Raw genomic sequence first — 23,109 nt, 5'->3', positions numbered from 1 at the left:
AGATCCATTTTTTTTTTAAGATGTAATAGTCCAGTAATAAGCTATTGCTAACAGTTTATACTGAAAGGAGTTCTTGGATGTTCTGAAGTACCTTGGTGGTGTCCTAACATACCAACGGACCCTCAGGGCTCACAGAGAAGTTCGATAAGCTTACATTAACACTACAAAACTGGTGTGGTTCTGCAGATCAGCCTGAGTAGTGTTGCAGACTATTTAGTAAGTCCATGTTAGGAAATAGCTGAGGAAAACTGAGAGGAATAGTGTTAAGACTCTTCAAATTCTGAATACTGAGCAAGAGTATTTTTGCTCCAAATCATAAAAACTTGGTTAAACAGTAGCAATTGTTACATCAAATCACTCCATGAAGAATCTGCTCCAGTAGCCCATTTCTACCAGGCATTTCAAAGGACAGTACAAAAGCCTCTTGGAACACCGGCACAGAATAGACTTACTTTAACATTGTTTATTTGCAGCTTCCTACAGAAAAATCTCGCTACAAAATTTCTTTAAGAAATAGCCTTAATGCAGTTTTGATGTCAAACCTTGCAACATTCAATTGCTTCCTGTTACAGGGAGTTCCAACAGTCCACTTTTGTAACAAAGTGTCGATTCATAATGCAACTGTAAACAGTGAAATTCAAGTATCATAAAAGAAAGCAGGTTTTTAAGCTACATAGATCATCTACTAATATTTAACTCCAACTAGTGGAATATTTTATTTGTTTTGACCAGTTCTCTACTCAATTCTTGCAGCAGCCATTTGAGATACATTATTTGAATAGCACGAGCTCTGAAGCACTACAGTTAAAAACTACTCACCTCAAAATTCCAATCTGCTAATTTTTCAAATAGTAAATTCAGGAAATAGTTACCAAACTCAAAACCACATGCACCATTGCTGAAGTTCCACCTTAAAGTTTAATTCATTTGAAGTTATGTTAGTGTCCAGCTTAAATAAGCTGCACACAAGATGATTAAGAGAAGTCTGTCTTTCCTAAGGCACATCAACTTTTGGATAATCCTTTGTTTACATATGACTCAGACTAGAAGGAACTTTAAAGCTACTGCCTGTCACACTCAGGTGACTAAAAATCCTGTACTGCAGAGGTATCTTACAGCAGCAGCACATACTCTCATAGGCAGGATTCAGATACTGGTGCAAATCTCTCTGCAAAGACCCTGCTGCTCTATGACCAGTAGCTTCACTGACATTTCACGTCACCATGGCTGCCTATGAGGAGTACTGCATCTTCAATTCCTTTCTCAAATCAAACTGATATTTATCGCTATGTGAGTGTGCTTTGTTACCAAAGACAATCATTCAAAACCATAACCCATGAAACAAAGGTTAGACAATTTTACCAGTGTTAGAAGTTTGACAACCTCACGAGCCTCTGTAGTTGAGCTGGAAAAAGGACAAGCTCTAAACAGAAGTCTACATGTAAAGATATTTACCAAAGCATAAAGATAATATACATTACAGCTCTGTTTAGTGCCACTAAAACATAACTGTGTTGACCAAGCTAGCAGAAGATGTAACGTTTCTTTAAGTGTTCTTGTAACAACACTTTAAACATAAACCTATGTTAATCCCCCACCCCAAAAAGCAGCTACTATTGTGGCAGCCCTGAACTTTAAGCATGCTTCAAAAAGACTTCAGAAGTAGTCCTTCACAGGCAAAAGTATTTAGTAATTAGTGATTTAGTATTCAGTAATTCCCTCTATTTGGACGAAAGCTATGATCTGTGTTCTACATTCATTAAAATTAAGGCTAACTTCAAGTGAATTTGCAGCAGCCATGCACTGACAATCAGATGTGAACAGCAGAGCTTTAGAGTGGCATAATTGCTATTGCCCAGATGCACAGGACCTAGCATACCTTAGACTCCTATCTGAGCCTTTCCTGTTACTGAATTTGCACTTAATACTTGCTTCACCTACCTACGGGAAATCCATTTTAGTATTAATTAAAAGCAAATCTTAATATACTTAAGCAAATTCATAACTCAAGAGTCAAAGCTTCAGGCACTCTATTTCATGCGTCATTCAATTTAATTCATACATCTGCTCTAGCACTATGCATTCAGATACTAAGCGTTAGCTCGTACTAGCATTTGACCTTCAACAACATACTAAAGCTGGTTGCTGCAATATAGGAAAAGGCTTGCAAAGTGATTATCTCAGGAAAGCCTTTGTTTAATCTAATTAGTTCAACGAAGACCGGACAGATCTACATACCAAGAGGTTTCAGGGATAAAAAACAGTCCCCATATGTTTCAGTTGTCATGCTAGTTTAATCTGTTTCAAAAAACAGCATTTAAGTTACTGAAAAATAGAATATGCCTTTGCACGCTTTAGTCTGAAACCCACAACACTGGGTAGGTTCCTCTGCTTCAAGCTATCGCATGACATTTTTCCGGAGCGGGGCGGGGGGGCGGGGGGAAGTTGTCTGTAATATTATTGTAACAGAAAGTAATTGTAACTGAGAAAGTGACCTGGAAATCACACTGAAAGAGTCAAGGTCTTCTGCTCTGCTCTGGAGGGTCAGTTTTCTTACTTTAAGAGACAGACCCTCATACCTCCTTCACAGGCTACAGAAACTCACCAGCTGCTTCATAAGAAATACGAACGACTGCTAATAAAAGGTTCATACAGAACAGTACGCATTTACAGGTCACTATCCTATACGTTAAAATGTGCCTAACTGAACAACTAGGAGTTAAATCATTTCAGCGGCATGCTGTTGTTTTAGAGCAAGCATCTTGGAGAGTCTGGCTTATGAAGAGACGATCACCAGTAGGTTGAACTGCTAAGAGGAAGAGGGCACGATCAGGGAAGACACATGATGCTCTGCAGCAGGAAGTTTTTAATACATCACCTTCAGCCTTAAATGTGCCCAACAGCACTGTAATGACAAGTTTCCCTTATTACAACTCCTGCGTTACAAACAGTAAATTCGTCAAGGTTACGAGCTTTGCTGAGGTTTTAAAAGAGAAATCTGACTTCATTCTAAAGCTTAATCTCTTGGGAGGCAGATGTACTTGTCTAACTGAAATAAAAACTGGCTGCTGTTCCTAGACTCTGCAGTGGATGTAAACACTGGAATTTATCATATTTAATCTAAAGGACTGCTGGCGCCTACCATGATTGCCACTTTTGCAGCAGCAGCTTCATTCAGTGGTAGTTTCTTTAAGACCTCAAATTATTTCTTACTGAAGTGACGGCTAACAAATTGGGACTTCTGAAGTCAATTCAGTAGTACAAGTTAGCAATGTTCATGCAAAGGATTCCCGCACCATTTCCTTCCTATTTTGGTAGCAGCAAGGGAAAATTGTAACAGTCTTGAAGGTGAGTTATTATGGCATCAAAAACATGAACTTCTCTTAAGCAGCAGCTCGCTCCACAGTCTCTCCAAGGAGCCCAACAAGCAGTCAGACATTGTCTTGCACCATGAACCAACCATGCAGCCTTCTACTGCCCTGCCTCTCCCAAGCCATGGCCTTTCCATGCTTGTGAAACAAGTCAACTCTGACTGAAATGACAGCTGGACTGAGAAACAAGATTGGAAAGTGCTGTATAGAACAGCCTGAGTAGAAAAACTATTTTATCAAAAGCTTAAACTAATCATTAGCTGTCTGAATTTAAGGTATTTTAACTTGAATATGAAAGAAATAAATAAATAGATCCAACAAGTAGACCTTCAGAAAAACCTATGAACACTTTCAAGGAGCATCAGCCTGAGACATACTGGCAATCCCTAGAAAATGAAACCAATGTGATTATCATTACAGAAAGCATCGAGTGTCCCATGTATTTAAAATACTAGGCTCCCATACTCTCCTATTTCGTACCACAATGCTGAGCTGTCCGCAAGAAGCCAAACACTTCATGACGTGCAGAAAGGTTGAGTTTTTAACTGCTTAAAACACTTTTCTGTAGGCAGGACTTACTCACTTCAGATACCTATTAACAGAGAAGTGTCTTGAAGGGTCTCCTACACTCCACAGCTCTGACCAGCATTCAGACAGCTTCTCCCTTCTCCACCTGCAGGCCCTGAAGCTTCCTTCTCAGCACTCCCTTTCACTAGGGTCATCTACTTTTCGCTCTGCGATGACATCTTAAACTAAAACAAAAAAAGGCTAAATTTGACAGGACTATTTATAATACCAGGTAATTCCAAGTTAAAACAATAATCCCAGAGAAAAAAGCTTTAACCTCCGCATATGACTGTCACATTCAGCATTGTTTCTAGTGTCTTCAAGTAGCTAAGATGCATTTACTGTGTGTCAGCTTCCTCAGATAACTTGAGATGAGTAGAGCTGCCAAAATTTGGACTAAGGCATCTGACAGCTGGAAGCACACCTGGGATACCACAAATCTCCACCTACTGATGTTTAAAATGCACAAAAAGAAAAGTTTGCCTAGCACCCATCAACCTTTTCCTTCACTTCAGATCCACTGGGTCCTAAATAGATGACTGAGGATTTAAAGTCTCTTAATCCTGCACAGTTCAGGCTTTTATCCTGTTTATTCAGGTTAATTATGCTGTCAAGTATGTTCTGTTAACAGGTCTGTCATATTAATAACTCTATCTATAACCTTAAAAGCAGATTGGGGGGGGGGTGTGTGGTGTGTGTGTGCAGTAAAGTCCTCCATTAAAAAATATTCGCATTAAGTTCAGAAACAACTTATCACACTTCTCTTATCAATACTTATTGAAGTAGTATTGGCAAAAATTACAATACAAAAACCTGAACTTTTTTAAAAAGAGATGGTAGCATGACATCCTACTTACTAAAATTATCTTATTAGACTACAACAGAGTCTGCTTGCATTTCAAATTACAAGATGCATTCCAGCCACAGACTGTGTCAGGCTTATGTTAAATTACGCATATGACATCATTATATGCAACCAAGCTTCAAGTAAAGGGCAAGTGAGATGGTAGCAAATTTCACCCAACAGAGCTGGAATTGGATTCCTGGATTTTAGTCACTTGGTGCATGCCTGTAAGGAACGCATCCAGCTGGCCAGTTCTGACAACAATTATGACTCGGAGCAAAACAGCAGCTGACTTCCTCATAAGTTATTCCTACAGGTATACTACTTGTCTTCAGAAATCTTTTTACCTTTTTCCATAAAGCCTTTAACTTTTGCTGCTTATCCTTAACCCTGCTTCCGACACATTTTGAGCTAAACACACATTTCAGGTGTTGCCTCTATTTTTACTTCCATTTTTTGATTATCACAATACTATGCATGCATACCACTGACATTGCTTTAGTCGGTTTGAACAGCTATTTTCTTCCCTTTCGGTGTTGTTAGGCAGCAAGTAGCATTAGCGGAAGCGTCTGTGCTCTGAAGCTCACCTCAACTTCAAGAGTTCTTAACACCAGAAACTGTTTCAGAACATGTTGCGCCTATTTACATAGAAACATATTTAAGTTAAATTGCATGTAACACTTCAGCCAAAACCAGATATTTACCATCTCATCCTGATCTGAACACTCCCCCCCTTTTTTTTGTAGAATGTATTATTTCTTATTAATGTCCATTAATAAGTTGAGCAATATGCTTTTGACTATAATCATGCCTCTTGATATCAAAGAGGTGCCAAAAGCTCTTTAGAGCTTTAGACCCTTCAGGCAAAGAGCAAAAGTCCATTCCTACCCAACCCTTCTGTATTCAAGAAACCTAGAGAGAAATTTAAAATTAGTCTAGACATAAATATTTCTTAGTAATTTCAAATCACATTAAGCCAAATTACTTCCATAAAGTCACTCTGCATATGACTGACTCCTTTCTATTAGGACAGTTAAATTAGCTTACTAATGTAAGTTTTAAGGGTTTTTTTTTTTACTACCTTGGACTAGCTTACTGCTATGTAGAAACAGTACTACAAAACATTGCATATGCTCATTGAAGTGTAAACACATAATATATGAATAGCAATATTTATGTGGTAAATCATCCATTTATGATCCTCTAAATCATCATCCTCACCAAGCAATGGTTTGGAATGTAAAAGAAACAAACAAAAAACCAAGCTCTGGTCATCCATCTCAATGAGCACAACACAGTATGATGTTCAGTGGATATCTGTTTTGTTCTCTTGCAGCCAAAGTTTAAGAAGCTTCCCTCTTGTCCTGTAACATACCAGTTTAAGAGCCTTCATCTTCAGATTTTTCAAGTCTTTTGGAAATACAAGAACACAGTTTATACTTATCCTCAAAGCCTTACTTCTTGAAAAATGTATCACTTCAAAGCTATGCTAGCTTTCCCTTCGTGACATATTAATCCCTGTCTGCCAGAAAATACACCAGGTAAACTGGCTAAAGATGAGTGGTCGGTGAAGTGGATAGAGAACTGGCTGAATGGCAGAACTCAGAGGGTTGTCATCAGCGGCGCTGAGTCTAGTTGGAGGCTGGTAACAAGTGGTGTCCCCCAGGGGTCAGTACTGGGCCCAGTCTTGTTTAACTTCTTCATCAACGACCTGGATGAAGAGTTAGAATGTACCCTCAGCAAGTTTGCCGACGACACCAAACTGGGAGGTGTGGTAGATACACCAGAAGGCTGTGCTGCCATTCAGCGAGACCTGGATAGGCTGGAGAGCTGGGCAGAGAGGAACCTGATGAGGTTCAACAAAGGCAAATGCAGGGTCCTGCACCTGGGGAGGAACAACCTCATGCACCAGTACAGGCTTGGGGTGGACCTGCTGGAAAGCAGCTCTGCAGAGAGGGACCTGGGCGTCCTGGTGGACGACAGGTTAACCATGAGCCAGCAGTGTGCCCTGGCTGCCAAGAAAGCTAATGGGATCCTGGGGTGCATCAAGAAGAGTGTGGCCAGCAGGTCGAGGGAGGTTCTTCTTCCCCTCTACACTGCCCTAGTGAGGCCCCATCTGGAGTACTGTGTCCAGTTCTGGGCTCCTCAGTTCAAGAAAGATGAAGAGCTACTGGAGAGAGTCCAGCGGAGGGCTACGAGGATGATGAGGGGACTGGAACATCTCCCCTACGAGGAGAGGTTGAGGGAACTGGGCTTGTTCAGCCTGAAGAAGAGAAGGCTGCGATGGGACCTTATAAATGCTTACAAATATCTGAAGGGTGGGTGTCAGGAGGATGGGGCCAAGCTCTTTTCAGTGGTGCCCAGTGACAGGACAAGGGGCAATGGGCACAAAGTGAGGCACAGGAAGTTCCATCTGAACGTGAGGAAGAACTTCTTCCCTCTGAGGGTGACGGAGCACTGGAACAGGCTGCACAGGCAGGTTGTGGAGTCTCCTTCTCTGGAGATATTCAAGACCCGCCTGGACAAGGTCCTGTGCAGCCTGCTGTAGGTGACCCTGCTTCGGCAGGAGGGTTGGACTAGATGACCCACAGAGGTCCCTTCCAACCCCTACTATTCTGTGATTCTGTGATTCTGTAAAGAGTCATTCTGCGAGAACCGCTTTCAAAAACTGCAATTATGTTTGCTATCTTCCGTTCTTAAGGATCCAAAGTTTGCTCTTTTTTTTTTTAATTCAAATATCATAACTAGTCTACACTTGAGTAGCTCTTTCAGAACTACTGCATGTTTGCTGTTCCTCCTGATGGTGGGCAGAGGAGGTTCAGGCATTTCGGTTTTTGATGGTGTTTTTTTTTTGTTTTTAATCCTCAGTACTTTAATTTGTGGATCCACTGTGTGGCTTTACAAGAAAGATAGATGTGGAATCTCTCGCAAACTTCTTCGTTATGACTATACTGAGCATCCCTTTAGCTCTTTTTGATAAATCTTGAGACCTTAGCTCACTAATCCATTCTAGTGGGCTTTCTCTTTCTGGTACAACATAAGAAGCATCTTCAGTAAACTGAGCCTCATCGCATTATCTGATATGTTTTACCATTTAGTCAGGCTACATACTGCTTTATCCTTCAGGCAGCTCTGCAGTTTCAAAACTGGTCCTTCTCCTGATCATACTACTTTGATCTTTCACAAGCCTGATACCCACTTAAAGGCTAAGTTCTCATGCTGCCTGCACTGTCCTGTTCTTTTAGCTCCTCCTTTAAAGAACTTTCTCATTTATGCAGGGTTGGTTGCTGGTTTGGGTTTTGGGTTTTTTTTTGTATACACTTAAACATTACTGAAATATAGCTATTGGTACCTGTCCATAGAATAACATTGAATTAAACGCTTTGTGATCAGTACAAGATACAAAATTATCCCTGGTCCACCAGTCAACAGAAGGTAATAAATTCCTTTCTTGGCAGTTTGTTTCTTTAACATAGCCAGGGAGTGTGTAAGCATGGCTAGAAAACAGGATGCACGAAGCTGAGATTCCTATTGTACCACTTTGTAAGGTCTAACTATGCAAGCAGCCAGTCCTTGCATCCTCAGGTGACCAAGGTAAGGCTGTGCCACAGTGCCCAGCCGTAACACTTCCACCCACAGAGGTCCTGAAGCACCTCTCATTATTTGACACTAATAACACTGCAACTTACACCTGCCACCCTTATCCTTTTGCATTGGGAAAAGCCACCTACATTAATTGGCAACAGCATTAATGAAGTAATAGATTATGTGAAAGCCTGCTGTTGCAACAGTCACGCAGGCAACCCAGGGCTCAGAATGGTAACTGCTTGCAAGCCTTTTTACTCTTATTCCACAGCACCTCAGCCACTGAGAGACAGCACTGTGTTTTGGGTCCTGCTTTAAGTCTCTCTCTGTCTCTCATGGGACACACAGCACTCCAACCAGTTTTGGCATCCCTTCCTTCACTAATAGTTTTTCCACTGCTGTTGCCTTCTCCATGCACTTGTGCCACCATTTCCATGGTCTTTAAGAACCGTTGACTTTTTGACAGCAATGCGATCTGCCCCTCCGGATCCAAGGAGATAGAAAGCACCACACGTATTCCCAAGCCCCCCACCCCCCCACTAGCTGTGATCTCAGCCATGCATTTCACTTCTCTACGGTCTAAGTGTGGGCTACTCACAGCAGCCTTGTGCAGAAAGTAGTCATCCAAAAAGCATTCCCACCCCCTCAAAAAAATAAAGCCAAAAGAATTAAATATCAGAGTTTCTACTGGCTGAACAAGTTACAACAGATTTCCCAGAAGTTTTTCCACAAGACGCTAGAATAGCTGATTTATTTGTAGCAGTCATAAAGGCAATGTGGATATGCCAACTTAAGGGATACACATTCAGCCATTGCTGGGAGTATCTTCATCACGGAACTATACTGCTGCCACCTTCAAGACAGCATTTATCTCCATTCAAAGAAAGGTTCATCTTCCCTCTGTTATTTCAAATAAAGTGACATGCCACTAAACAAACTGCATGATATTTCACTTTACTGCCAAGGCCAGACACCGCTTGAACTGAATAGCAAATTCACCAGACCATCAAACGGCAGCTCAAGCAGATTTAGTAAACTCAATTCATTTTTCAGTTTTGGTAGGCTGTTTAGTAACTGCTGTACAAAATGCCTATGCACAATTAACAATTGCAGCTTCATTTATAAAGTCTTCAGGTGTGAAGATCTGTACTGTGCATAACTCTTTGGGTTTGTGAGAGCACAAAGACATCACTTGTACGATTAATTCACTAGAAAAAAGTGACTGGGGAAATGAATGCAAATTAAGCCATGCTCCAAGAGAATATTCAAAAGTCCTATTCCACCCAATAAAGGAAATCCCTCCCCAAGTTTCCTATAAACCAGAGGTCTTAACTCTTCACTAGTTTCAGTGGATCCTAATGCAATTTGTAGATGACTATGCTTCCAGTCTAAACAGCAAATTAGGAGGTGAACTAGGTATCTGTTTAGCTCTGGTGAAACGCTTATTCCTCTAGGCAAGGAAAGACTCTGCCTTGAAAAACTTCATAGCAACCAGCTGGACCTACTCAAGTCCTGACGACTGGATATTTGTTTGCCTCACTCCCATGTCCAGTCAAAGCACAAGGCTACCTGAAATAATGCAGTAAGTCAGCAGGCACCAGCGTGCCCAGAGCATAACTACCATGGGCATACATATCGAGATGTCAGTCTCCTGCTAAGGCAGCGCTGAATCTTCAGCAGGAGGAATTCCTAGTGGCTACTTCAATAAGGGCAATATTCCTCCTTCCAAAAGACGGTATCTGAACTGGGACCCTACTGTCATTAGTCCAGCTGCAGCTGACCCTCAGGGTCAAGAGTCTACCCATCCATTAAGCCTACAGATTGTCCTTCCGACTCAGCTAAGTCAGACCTACTTTGTTCCTTCTACAGAAAGCTACTTCCCACAAGCATTTGTTTATTTTGCAGTGGCATATAGTAACATTCTGCAACTTCTGCAATCAGGTTGTTTTTAGCAACAGCATAAAGGGAATTGGGAAGGGCAGTATCAGCTCCTCCACTCAAGTGACAAACTTCAAGCAACCTGCTAAACTGTTGAATATGTGCATGTTAGAGTGATTCCAACTGGCCACTGATCAAGGCACAAACTCTTTTATGACCCAAGATTTGTATGTCCAGCTCATGGCTTCCAAGGAACTTCCCCAAGAGGCCACTGCAATTACCCATCTGACTGTAGTGCACCTCAGCTCAGTGTGAATTTCTTTCCCCATACAGCCAAGTAGGGGCTCACAGACCAGCCCTGGTAAGTCAGAAGCTAATTACATTTTCAATCGAACCCCTGCAGCTCATAAGTTTCCCTTACTGCAGTAAACAGGTAAAGCAGAGTGGAGAAGCCAAGTGCTTCTTCTAGAGGTTAGCAAGACTCAGGGAAATTACCGTTTCCCCACTGGAGGGAAGTGACCAAGAAGAGCATCAGAGCATGACAAAACAAGAGTCACACAGCACCATGAAACAAAAGATACCGTGAATTAGCAAAGCTCCCACAGTTAGGGACCCAGTCTTTCTCAGGGTAGTTTTGGAAGATCCACAGAGGTTTCCTCCTCTGCCTCCTTCTGCTCCACAGTTTCCCAAGCAGCCTCCTGTACCCCTGTCTTATTCCCAGGATACCATCATCTGGTTTCTCAGCACCTTCAATAGACCCTTTAGCTTGAAGGACACCATTTCTAATGTAGAAGAGAAAGAGCGCTAGGAAGCAGCTGTGCTAGGACTGTTCTCCAAAAAATTGTTTATTATTTCAGTCCTATTAAGAATGACTTATTTTAATTAGTTTGTCAAGGGAAGTACAGAAGAAGCCATCTGAAAACCTTTATAGTTAAGGATCACTTCAGCAGCATTTCAAAAAACCTACCTGAGGTAGACAACGTTGAGGAAAAAAAAGGTGCAAGTATGAAGTCTGTTATCCTTCACAGCAAACAAGTTTCAGACTTCAGAAGTTCTCTTTAGGCAGGCTACCAAGTACTGGTTAGGAAGAACTGAAACTTCTTACTGAGGAGTCCTACACATTGACAAACAACCATACCACTTGTTTCAAAGTTGTGTGACGAATTTGGCTCATTTAAGTTACATGCATATTCATGTCTGTACATTGTGTCAAGCAGGTTGAAAGACAAGTTTTACCATAGTCTCTAATCTGTGTTTACTTAAATTCTTAGTTTGAGTCTACTTCCAGTACTTCACAACATTGCTTTCTATTTTCTCCTTTTCTGGAGGAAAGCAATGCTTTAAAACAGACACAAATTTATGCCAACAGAGTCCTGAATATCCTTCACATGTTTAACATTCACAGGTATAGCAGAGCAGCTTATAAACAGTGCTTCCAGTTCACCTTCAGAACGAACATACAATTACACTGAATCTTTATGTGTAGTTCTGTATTTTGCACTTGCAGACTCAATACCAGAAGCTAGTAGCTTTCTCTAGACTACTAACAGCAAGTTCATTCTTGATGTGCTACAGGAGTCAGATTTTTGCACATGTATCCATTCCTACTGAAATCTTTCCTTCCAACCAAAACAGCATGAAACTGAGATGACAGTTGGTTTTGATTTTCGGTTTGATTGATTTGTTTTGTTTTTTTTGGGGGGAGAATATCTTACTTTGTTCGTATTTGAACAAAGTTTAGAGCAGTAATCTAATTAAAGGAACTCAGCAATATGATTGAAGAGTATACAGCCAGAATCCAGAATCAGAGTGTAAAGGAAGAAAATTTTAGACAGTTACACATCTGTCTGTCAAAACCACAATCTAATTGGAGGCATGATGCTTTATGCACATAATTAAGACTAAACAGCTTTTGAGACAGCTTTCTTCCTTAAAACTCAAAAAGTATGTACTTACTAAAACATTGTTGTTGAGGAATTATTAAAATAAGCCATTAGCTGTCAAAAAGTATTTTTCACTGAGAAAATTTTATCAGGTATTTAAACAATTGCCTCACTGCAAAATTGCTCAAAGAAAGAATAAACCAAGCTATTATAAGCTATTTTATTATTTTAAGCTATTTTAAGATTAGGAATCTCCAACTCCTTAATTTGGAGGTTTCTAAAATACGCTAGGCTTTCCTAGAAAATGGAAGTATTTCCCTGTGCGCTGAGAATCCTCAGCTGTTCTTCCTTGACAAGATTAGGGTTCAAGGCAGGCATTGCTAAGCTAAATTTTATGGTGTGTACTATGCAGGTCTACAAGTTTTGGTGTACTCATCAACCAATGGGAACATTATTAAAATACAGCTTTGGTCATTAAAACAAAAATTACTGGGCATGGCAGTAAAACTCTAAATTCCAATTGTAAGTGGGGGATATCCAAGTCATAGGGCTAAACTTCAAGACCTTAATCCACAACAGAGTGCCCAAAAGGAAAAACTGAGGAGCAGGATATTTGGTAGGGGGAACACACTTGCTGTGAGAAGAAGACATGTTCGAACCTTTGTGTGAGCACCTGGGCTACTGCCTTTTTTTACACAGCCAAGCAGTCCCCTCTTGGTCCAGCAACGCCTAAAGACATCTGCAGACAGCCACAGATATACTGAAAGGGAAATCTAACAGGAGGAACCACAGAGTGTTTGGTTGCACCAAATTCTTAAATCAGGTTTGCACAGTAGTCTTACCGTTTCTAAATGCTGGACAGTCATGAATTATACAAGCAAACGACTGGACAAAAGACTGGGCTTTCCAGGAAATGCACCTTGTGGGTGCGAAAACCCAGAAAACATTCTCAGACTTAGCAACCAGAAGCCAGATTTTCCACACCACAAGACTCAGCCATTCTTGTTCAGGGATAGCCTGAGCTAGCAAATGATAAAAAGGTAGTTTGGCTTGTTACTCTACTTATCTATCTTCAGACCAGTTACTGACCAGTATATAAGGGTGGGTTATTCTCTTAATCCTCCAAAACAGTTAAACCATTCCTCAATTCCAGAAAGCAAAAATAACTAGAATAGTAGTAGAACAGTAATAGTATCAGAAAACAAGAAAACAGAATTAACTGCATTGGCATGTAAAGATGTCTGTTGACTTCCAAGAGCAATTGTCTTGATTATGGACTTAACACCTATCTATATCTAGACCTTGTTCAAGGCCTGAACTTCTTCCATTCTGACTGAGAATTTTACTATCTGATATCTCTTCACAGAGGAAGAAAACAGTAGTCTCAATAAGCAAGCAAGTGTACAGAGTACTGTAATTTATGGAATTATATCTTTCCCCATTGGAGGCTTCCAGATACGATATCTCTATGTACATATAGCACACAATACCTATAAAAATAGGGCTCAGATGTATGACTAGATGTACAAGTAGTGGGCATCTTAATTTGGATACCCCCATCCAATTATTGATACACAAAAACAGACCAGACTACAATTACAAAGGTATATACAACACCAGTGTTTACCATTATAGCAGGAGATAGCATCTGAGACACCTGATTAGCTTTCAGCAACTATTTGTTGACCTATTTTCAGGAAAATCCCTCTTCCTTTCCTTACACTGTTCTTTACTCAGAATTTCATATAGGTATATTTGTAAGAGGTGCTACTCGACTATTTAAGCTCATGAAAGCTATTTTTTCAGAGCCAGCAGAGGGAGTACAGACATCATTTTACTTATCAGCTGTGGAAAAGATACTCACCTTGTAAGAAAGCACTAAAAAAAGCTGTGCATGCAAACCTAATGTGGTTAGTTTAAAGCATGCCAAGAACTTCCTCAGGCTTTCACAAGCATGTATGTCAACGGCCAGTAGGGCCGGTGTTTTGTTTCTGATCCCCATCCAGCAGTCACATCACATCTCAAAGTCTCATATCTGACAAAAATGGCAAGATCAACACTGACAGTGCTACCAAGTACCATAAGCTTGATGCTCCACATTTCAAAAAAAAAAACCCAAAACTTTACACAGCTGTTGTTCAAGCTAGTCAGTTTTTATTCCTATGGATTCTGTTGTTTCTCAGTTTCAGAAAATCTAAAACCTTTTGGTTGTTAATTTCTTAAAAAGCAGCTTCACCTGGATTTCAGAAAGTTGAGAAACTCAGAGTACAAGACTACCCACTAGCAAAGGAGTCAGGAGGTACAGCACGGTGTTGGACTGGAAGGTAATGAGCAGCTAACCTTTCTGCTGGCTTTCGCAGAGGCACGCACCTACTGGCAAGTCTGGTTTTGCACATCTTCTGAGGCAAGAACTCAGATGCTTTATTTAGCATTTCCATTGATCAGCCTGCTCTGGAGTTGGCAATTACGGCTGAACGGTGTTGACACAGCAGCGGCTGTGGAAACAGTTTGAAAGAGGAACAGGCTTTAAGCAGACAGATTGATAGCTCATCTCATGGAGGTGAACACTAAACTCTAGGCTAACATGAGACAACATACCTTCATGGCAAAAGCTCCAAACAGACGCTCTTTGTTTGATTAGACTGCAAAATCTTTTTTCTTTTTTTTAAATAAAGTCAGTATTTCCAAACTTGTTGGTAAGAGACTAAGCCAATATAAAATCCTCACCAATCTTAAGCATTTATGAAATTATTTTATTGGGTGGCTATTTCTGAGCTTCACTGTTTAAAAGCTTGTATACGAAAAGCTCACGCAAGTGCTATGAGCTTCTCGGTCTCAAAATTTCCTCTAGAAGAGCAGCAAAACACTCTCCTCCCAAAGAAAAGACAAATGTCCATCATCTTAAACTTCACATGAACTTTAAAAAGCTGTGACGGCTTGAATTATTAGATTTTGATTACTGCCTGCCCAAGAGGAAGAATGTGCCTGCAGCTATGGAATTTAACCTTCACTTGTTTCAAGTTTTGAAAATAGAAGAATCACCCTTCAGCAAGTTACATGACTGCTTTTGCTCCCCACTTCTACAGGAAAGCGGTGTTCGCTTCTCAGCTTCATTTTCATGTAGCAGATTCATGAAATGAATAAGTCAAAGTGGACCAAACTGTATCCCATCTTACAGAGCTTACGGTTTAATATTGCATAGCTGACTAAAGTTTCTCCCCTAGCATGGGAGAAGACCACCTCACAGTTTTGTTGTTGAAATTCAGGGCTCCAGCAGCATTTTCTATTTGCTTGCTGTGCCTGATTGGTTGCCAGGACTCTGGCCAGGGTGCTCAGAAGGCTTTATATGTAGGGCAACCACGGCAGGAAATGCCCTGTCTCTTCTATGACAAACACGGTGATGCCCAAGTATAAGGATCCGTCCCAACCACTCTGATCATCCTGGTATTCCCCAAATAATTGCTGTCTCTTGTGACAACAGTGAAGGTTCTGCAGATACATGAGAAGCTGATCCAGACAGGAAAACTGCTGTTTTTATCTAACCAGACTCACCACACAGATAATCCAATACCAGTGCCAACTCAAAACAGGGCACAGAACTACACTGAAACTGCTTCAGTCAAGCAAATGTGAAACCATACTTGCAGGAAAGATGAATTTTTCAAAAGACATGACTGAATATATGACTACGAAGTGGTAAACAGGTGGTATAAGCAAGGTGAATGCCAAAAATCCACATAGCAATTTATTGGATGAGTACAATACCACAACTCTAACTCGTCATGCAACAGAAGCCTCATTAAGATCCCAAATAATTTAGTATCCTTCATTATTATTTAGTATCCTAGCTTTTTGTTTCTTCTAAGCCCTCCTTTTTCTAGTTCAAAAAAGATATCTCACTGACAGCTGAATGTACTTCACCTCAAGCTTATGTATTAGTCCTAAAAGAATGTGAACTTAGTAATATAGTGTATATTTACGTTTATAATACATTTTACATTTGAGAGACTGAGACTAGGCCTCTAATCAGCAAGTTAAAACATGCAATACATTTATATGGAACAGGTAGGGTAGGGGGAAGCACTGAATAGTCCCTTGAAACATGAGTATGTTTGCAGTGCTTTTCTTCTTAGGTAAGTTTCTGCAACAAATTCCACAGAATTTTACACTTTATAATTTCTACAGCTGCCTTTAAGGATCTGCAGAAGTTTGTTGTTATCTCAGGTTTTAACCTAAAAAGCCTAAACCTTACATTTAGTATACAGCTGAACAATTACCGATTCCAGTATTAATCACTCCCCAAGATTTAGTCATTCAATAATTAGTAACAGACAGCATGCAGCAGAACCAAGAGTTTTTTCGGAAGCCAACGCTGAAATTGTGCTCTTCCCCATCTCACTCTCATCTTACCACCTGGATGTCCAATCAAAGGTTTTGAAGCCTGTTTGCATTCCACAAGTTAGAAGTTTACATTCCTCCCAGCTCATGCAATATTCACCTGACCAAAAGGTAACACCTATACCTAAGGTAGACATTTTATGCTTTTAAAAAAAAAAACCTAAAAAATAGGAGATGGATAAATTATAACTTCTCTGCTGAAAGATTAAATGTAGCCACCTAGGACCTGAGCTGAGTCACCTGAATCTCATCTTGGCTGTACTTGTGTCTCTTCAGCAACAGCAGAGGCCAGGAGTGACCAGTTTCAGTTCTTGAGATGTTTATGCAAGTGGCCGGGATGTCACTGCTGAGGTTCAGCGCAGTCAGCCAGGCTGGATTCGCCTCTCAGGCAGCTGCGTTACCATGTTGGAGCAGGCACAAGCAAGAGGAAGGATGTGGTTTCACAGTTTGTTTAGGAATATCTGAGCCTCCGCTACCGGCAGAAGGTATGGGCCTGCACCCTGGCCCATGCTGACGCTCACCTGACCTCAAGGTCAGGGGACAGCCCTAGATGAGAACTGGTGACAAGAAAGACAGCAGCAATGCCGGTGGTTCCTCCTGCAGGTCACATGGGTGACGGGGACTGTCCCCTTCCAGGGCAGCTCAAGTTGATCATGGAAGCTCTCCTCCTCACCCCCATGTTCATCGTGGGAAAAAGAAGAGCCTGGCTGCACCTCCTCTGCGAGGCCCAACTGAAGACCATCACCAGGGTCCCTCCTTAGCCTTCTCCCTTCTAGGTCACACAAAGCCACCTCGATCAACCTCTCCCCACACACCACATCATGGGCCCCTAACCAGCTTAGATGGAGGGCAATAACCCACCAGCCTGGCCATGCCCTTGCTGAAGCAGCTCAGGGTGGGCCAGTCCTTGCCAGCACAGGGCCACCCTGCTGACTGGGGCTCCTCCGGCCAGCGGTGGCCGGGACCTTTCCTACAGACCTCCTCCCACCCCAGCCCCACAGTGGGGGGACAGGCTCTGGGCAGCCAAGGCAGTCCCAGCTTCCCCCTTTGCCCTCACCCCCGGGGACCTAGGCCAGCCAGCCTCCCTCCCACCACAGTCCAGCACCAGACACACATTGCCATTTCCAGCTACTCCCAACCTCTGCAGCAAAGAGCTAAGCCCTTCAGTGGCAGTTTTGCCAGCTTAGTAATGCTCAGGAGTGGCCTTCAGAGACTTCAAACAGGCCTGGTTTATGATCACTGCCTCAAAGTAACATGCATTTACGCTGTCCAGTTCAAAGCACTTTGCCCATGGTTATATATATATATATATATATAGCTTTATTTTCCGTATTCATTTCTCTCACTTTAGATTTGACAATAGGATGAGAACACAAAGCTTCAAGCCTACACAAATTCAGTGTTGCAGTTTTCGAGTGAGTAGTCCACTTTCCACAATGTTACTACAGTGTCTTCCCAGAAAATCCAAAGTAACACCCTCAAGTATCCACCTCTTGTGTTTTTCCATCCAGTAAACTGATTTCCTGAGCTTTGAGGTAGCTTAAGCTCACACTGCAGCTTCAGGGTATCACACTTTGCATAACCATGACAACCTTTTCTAAGCAGTTTTGGTAAGGTGGTTTGAGATGCTGCTGTCCAATGCCCAGCAACACCAGGATCAACAAGGAAAAAAGAAAGATACATGAGAACTGTTCGCTCACAGGCAGACAATATTCTTAGTATGTACCACTGCTTTATATGCTGGTATTTCATTTTTGAGAGTGCATGTTTGAACTAAAGCTTTTTCAACAGATTCCTGTAACCCAGTATGCACCATGAGCAGCATCTCCATCTGAAGGATAGCTCCACCACGAGTGCCTCCACTAACAGAAACCAACTAACATGCAAAAAAAAAAAAAAAAAAAAAAAAAAAACAAAAGGCAAGAGACCCTGCTTTTCTCAAATCCTAGACAATTTCGTGCTTTATTACCAAATCCCTTTCAACTCACTTTAGAAATTCAGATCCAGTTTAGAAACAAAACCCTAGATCTGCAGTCACCACAGCCAGATTCACCTATTGCCAAAACACACATCTGAAATCAGACTTTGTGAAGACGTTAAGGCATTTCACTATGCAAAGCAAGCTCACTGCAGAACCCGAAAATCTCTGTCACTGTTAACTACATGGATTTCAGAGCTGAAGTAGGCGAACAGAAGCTCAAGTGATCTGAGTTGTTAATAAAGCAGAAGTAAAGCAGTTGTGCTAGCAGTGGTAGAGCACCTTCCCCACCCTCTCCAGCTGTCAAGTCTCTAGCTTCTCAACTACATATATTAGAAAGCCATCTGGCACAGATCCTGCCAGCCAGTTTAAATCATTTCACATTTCACACAACCTCACCGGAGTGAGGCTGCTAGACACTGCTCTAATTTGAGTATTGATTTGCATGGTATTCCATAGGGTTCATGAAGTTTTGTACCAGCTGAATTCCTGAGTGAAGAAAAATCAGCAGACCCAAGCGACATGAAGCAATTTAAAGTGCAATATCCGCAGTGAAAGCAGTAGCATCTAGGTGGAAGTGAAAAAACTCCTGCTCAGTATGCAAATTAAGATCCTGCTTTAGTCTCTACTGTACCTAAATAGCCAGGAGATGTTAAAAAATACCACCCTTTCTCAGATAATTTAAGGGCTAACCAAACATGTAATCTTTTCTACCCATTTGTTGTTACTATCTCCTAAGTCTTATCTAAGTAAAAAATCTCAGAAAGCAAGTCTGGACATACAATACCACAAGAACTTTTTCATTTCCTCCACTGCATTATCAGAAACCAGCTAGGCGTATAGCTAATGTGCTGTAATATTCTTTAATATTTTACTTAGTATGAAGAACTTCATGGACAGATCCAAATAATTTTTTCTGGAAAGCCATTAGTTGAAGGCTGGCACTCAAACTATTCCCCAATCTACTGTCAGAACAATAACTTCAAGTTCTTCTACACAAAAAGGTTAAAACTCTCTAGGGAATGGTTTCACATGACGACTGTGCAAGGAGGAACCTTCTCATCCCACCTATCTGAAGACTTGTGCAGTTTCCCTCACAGGAGCCTTGCCGAGCCCATTCTGTGCACGAGGACTGCGTAACACAAGTCATCTGCTGGTGCAGTGAGCAGATGCAAAGGAGCAGAGATTGCACAAAGGAGAGATGGGTTACTGAGCTGCCCAGGACAGGGTGGAAAGTAGCTACCAGGCCACCTCAGCCACCCTGTGAAACTTTCCACTCGTGGTGACAAGCCAAATAAGCGAGTACAAATGAAGCTGTCTCACTGTCCTCACCGTCTCTTGGACTATGCTGATCAACACAGCAGCTTCAGAAGGCCATGATAAAAGTGTGCCATAACTTTTGGATATTAAAAAAGCAATCAAGCATATTAACAGAAATGACTACCAAGTCTTTTGATCAGGACTTCAAACACTCCCATCTCCTTATGGCTTTGTATGGTTGGTGTTCCAGTTTTCCAAGCTTTTGCAGAGTCACAATGGCCATCCTCTTAATTTCTTCTAATATTCTGGAAGTATTCCTACAAAAAGTTTGCAGAAGCTACAATACTTTACCACCAGTGGCTAAGCTCCTTAGTTCATCGCAGAGCGTAGCACTATGGCTATTTCCTTCTATGGTGGAAAAACTCCATCAAACACAGCTAATGTCTCCTCTTCCTCCTTTCCCCATATGGAGATATTGGTTGGTTTTAATTCATTTTAAATCCAGACAGATATTCAGATCTGATTTGCAGACAAAGTTTATTCTATCATACAGCACTGTGTGTTTTCCTTTTTTTTTTTTACTTTTTTTTTTTTAAGAGATCTATTATCACATAAGACCCAAGATATCTTGATTTCATTAGAAATGCAGTCATTCAGGAAGCCAAAGTACACACCGCAAGCAACACATCCTTGTATTTGCATAGACACAGAAGCAATCCTGAAAGAGCCATGTGGACAAGCTGCCAGTCACTTGTTGAATAACAAGCACAAAAAAGGAGGTGTGATCTCTATGCAAGAGCACATCTGTAACATTCCAGCGAAAAGAGCACTTCATTTCTTCTTCCACTGGTGCATGTATTGTAAAGGTGATTAAGATAATCTCGGATTCAAAATCTTAGAGTGAATACCGAAGTTGGAGTTTCAGTGAAGACAGAAGACAAGCAGACAAGCTCACCACTGTGAGCCTTGGGTTGAGTCCCAGGAAGTTAAGACAATTGCTCAATGCAAGAGCGGCTGAATCATCCTCTCTGCCTTGAGATGGGGTGTGTCGCTGTCGACCGTGCAGAGCACGGTACATCCCGGGCCTCCTCTTCGTAGACCAGACACTGTACACCAAGTGGTCAGAACCCAATAGTGTTGTATTCCCTGCTGCCACCTTATCTTTCTGAGAATATAAGGGCACAAGTAAGGGTAGCAGATTACAAGTGATAGGCTCCGCAGAAGAGTGTTTTAAGAACACGGTGCTTCCTACGCTCACTGGGAATTAAGGAGGCATCCAGCTCATAAGCAATATTCAAAACCTGAGACATGCAGACCACTGAAGCTCACCATAAGTAGGAGGCCATGCAGGAACTTACCTAGGTCCCTTCTTCTGATACTCCTTTGAAGAAAATAGCCAGCCATAAACTAACACTACTCTTAGTGTGAGACACCGGTCACGTGCTAGGTGGCAAAACCAGCCAGGCTTAGTGGCCAGCACCAAAGCTTATCAACTCTGTCATCCTTGAAATGCATCCACACACCCCGTAACTGCACAGCACTGTTGCCAACGGCAGTAAGGGGATGGTACACCCTCTTCCTCAGTCCAGTCCCCTCCAAAAGCAGGGCAGATGTTATTTATCTTTCTTGTAACATGCAGTTACATCTTATCTCTTACTGGACAGAAAGAATTTGGATTTTCAGAGCCATTTCTGGCTTTTTTTTTTTTTTTTAAAAACGCCTCCTACATTTTCTTTACATTTCTTCTCCCACCAGACTTTTGAAATACCAACTGAGAAAGCCTCATGCCTACTTTGCAATTCACCAAAATTAAACTAATAACACCTCCTGCTGTCATCTGTCAGTCAGAATAAGATTTATAAGTGGCAGCAGAAATCACTTTCATAATGTTTGCTGGCATATGAATAGCCTGAACAGGCAGATCCCTCAAATTTACTGCTCGTATCAAGTTAAACCTGTCATGAAAACTAGAAACTCACTTTTATAAACTACAGTTGAAAGCCTGAGAATTTAGAAATAAAAGACAAACTGGACAATACCATGTACTTGCATTGACATTACATTTGGTTTGAAAAGTTCCGATCGTTCCAAGATGGGTTAGTCCAATTTTTTGCCTCTTGATTTCACTGTACATAATGCCTCCCAGAAACCTTCCTTCTGTACTGCTTATTATCATCGCTTCCATCTTCTGTAGGCAGCTGCCCTGTTTCAGAGACGTTAAACATGTTTTTAGCTTTTACATGAGGATACAAAGGTTTGGGGTGGTTCATGACAAAAAATCTTTCCTTCCTTATTCTTTATCACGCTGCTGTGCAATTAGCAAACACAGCCTTTTCCACAACTTGAAGCCAAAGCTAGGGGAAAACTAACATTAGTGACAGTTATTTAACAGTGAAGAAATCTAAATCTAAATACAAGCCATTTTGAGTTAGATTAGTAATTCTTAACGCTTGTGAGAAATACCCAACCCAACTTTTACATAAACTATCATAGGTTCACTTCTTTTTCAAACAGGCAACAGTATCACCTCATGCCCACCACCCTCCTTTTTCTTCAATCAGTTGACTTTGTAAGGAGAAATAAAAATGATGCCTTCAAGAAAAAATTCAACAGGTTTGACTAAAAAAAAAAAAAATAACCCTACTTGAGACTGTTGCACACATTACAGCAAGCCAGTAGACAGAGGTAATCTTAGCTTTTTAGACACAATACTGCAACTTTTAGATTTTTATCTAATTTTTAATTAAAATACTGTACAGAGAAAGATCGTTATCTCCCAAACAGCAGCTTTTAACAAGTTTTATTATTATAATTATTCATATTAAGACAAGTTGAGAATACTAAAGAGTACAAATTTCTTGCAATTTTATTGATCCTTTCAGAGGAAAGTAAGCATGCATTTCTATAACAAAATCTGCCATAGATTCAAGCAGTCTTCCGTATTGCTCAAAAGATATTTACATTTAAATGCCCTGGGCTAATCATGGCTGTTCATTATCCTGCATTAGATTAAATTTTGCTAACTGAAAGCTGACTTCAACTCTGAGCAAAATATGCATCCTTGCTGCACTAGTGTTATTTTCCCTAAAAACAGAAGAGAATATATATTAAAATAAACAGTTCAAACACTGAAAGACATGTCTGAGGTCACATTTCAGCAGTAAAGAATGCTCAGTGCCATTAATATTTAGTCTACCTTAATGGAAGAAATTTGAGTTAGAAGATACTTTAGGTTATCTTGTCCACCCTTATGTCAAGGGAGACTTGCTTGCTATGGCATGTTATTGATTGCTTTGCCAAGTCCATTCTGAACTTGTCAGTTAATATTGAGTTCCCAGCTCTAAA

At 41.1% G+C, this 23,109-nt stretch overlaps 1 protein-coding gene across 10 annotated transcripts in view; it reads right to left on the bottom strand.

Moving 5' to 3' along the window:
• Window positions 1–23,109, bottom strand: part of ATP2B1 (ATPase plasma membrane Ca2+ transporting 1) — a 63,847-nt gene that overhangs the window by 37,221 nt on the left and 3,517 nt on the right. Inside the window, exon 1 of one of the 10 annotated variants that reach the window (XM_075429328.1) lies at window positions 14,469–14,568. The exons of the other annotated variants lie outside the window; for them this stretch is intronic. The gene's annotated coding sequence lies outside the window, so the exon portion shown is untranslated. Of the gene's footprint in view, window positions 1–14,468; window positions 14,569–23,109 lie in introns of those variants that run through there. 10 annotated transcript variants of the gene reach the window in all.

Source organism: Opisthocomus hoazin, chromosome 8 (genome assembly GCF_030867145.1).
Source record: "Opisthocomus hoazin isolate bOpiHoa1 chromosome 8, bOpiHoa1.hap1, whole genome shotgun sequence".
Lineage (NCBI taxonomy): Eukaryota > Metazoa > Chordata > Aves > Opisthocomiformes > Opisthocomidae > Opisthocomus > Opisthocomus hoazin.
Note: the sequence above shows the minus strand (reverse complement) of the source record. Positions and strands in the feature narration are given on the sequence as shown.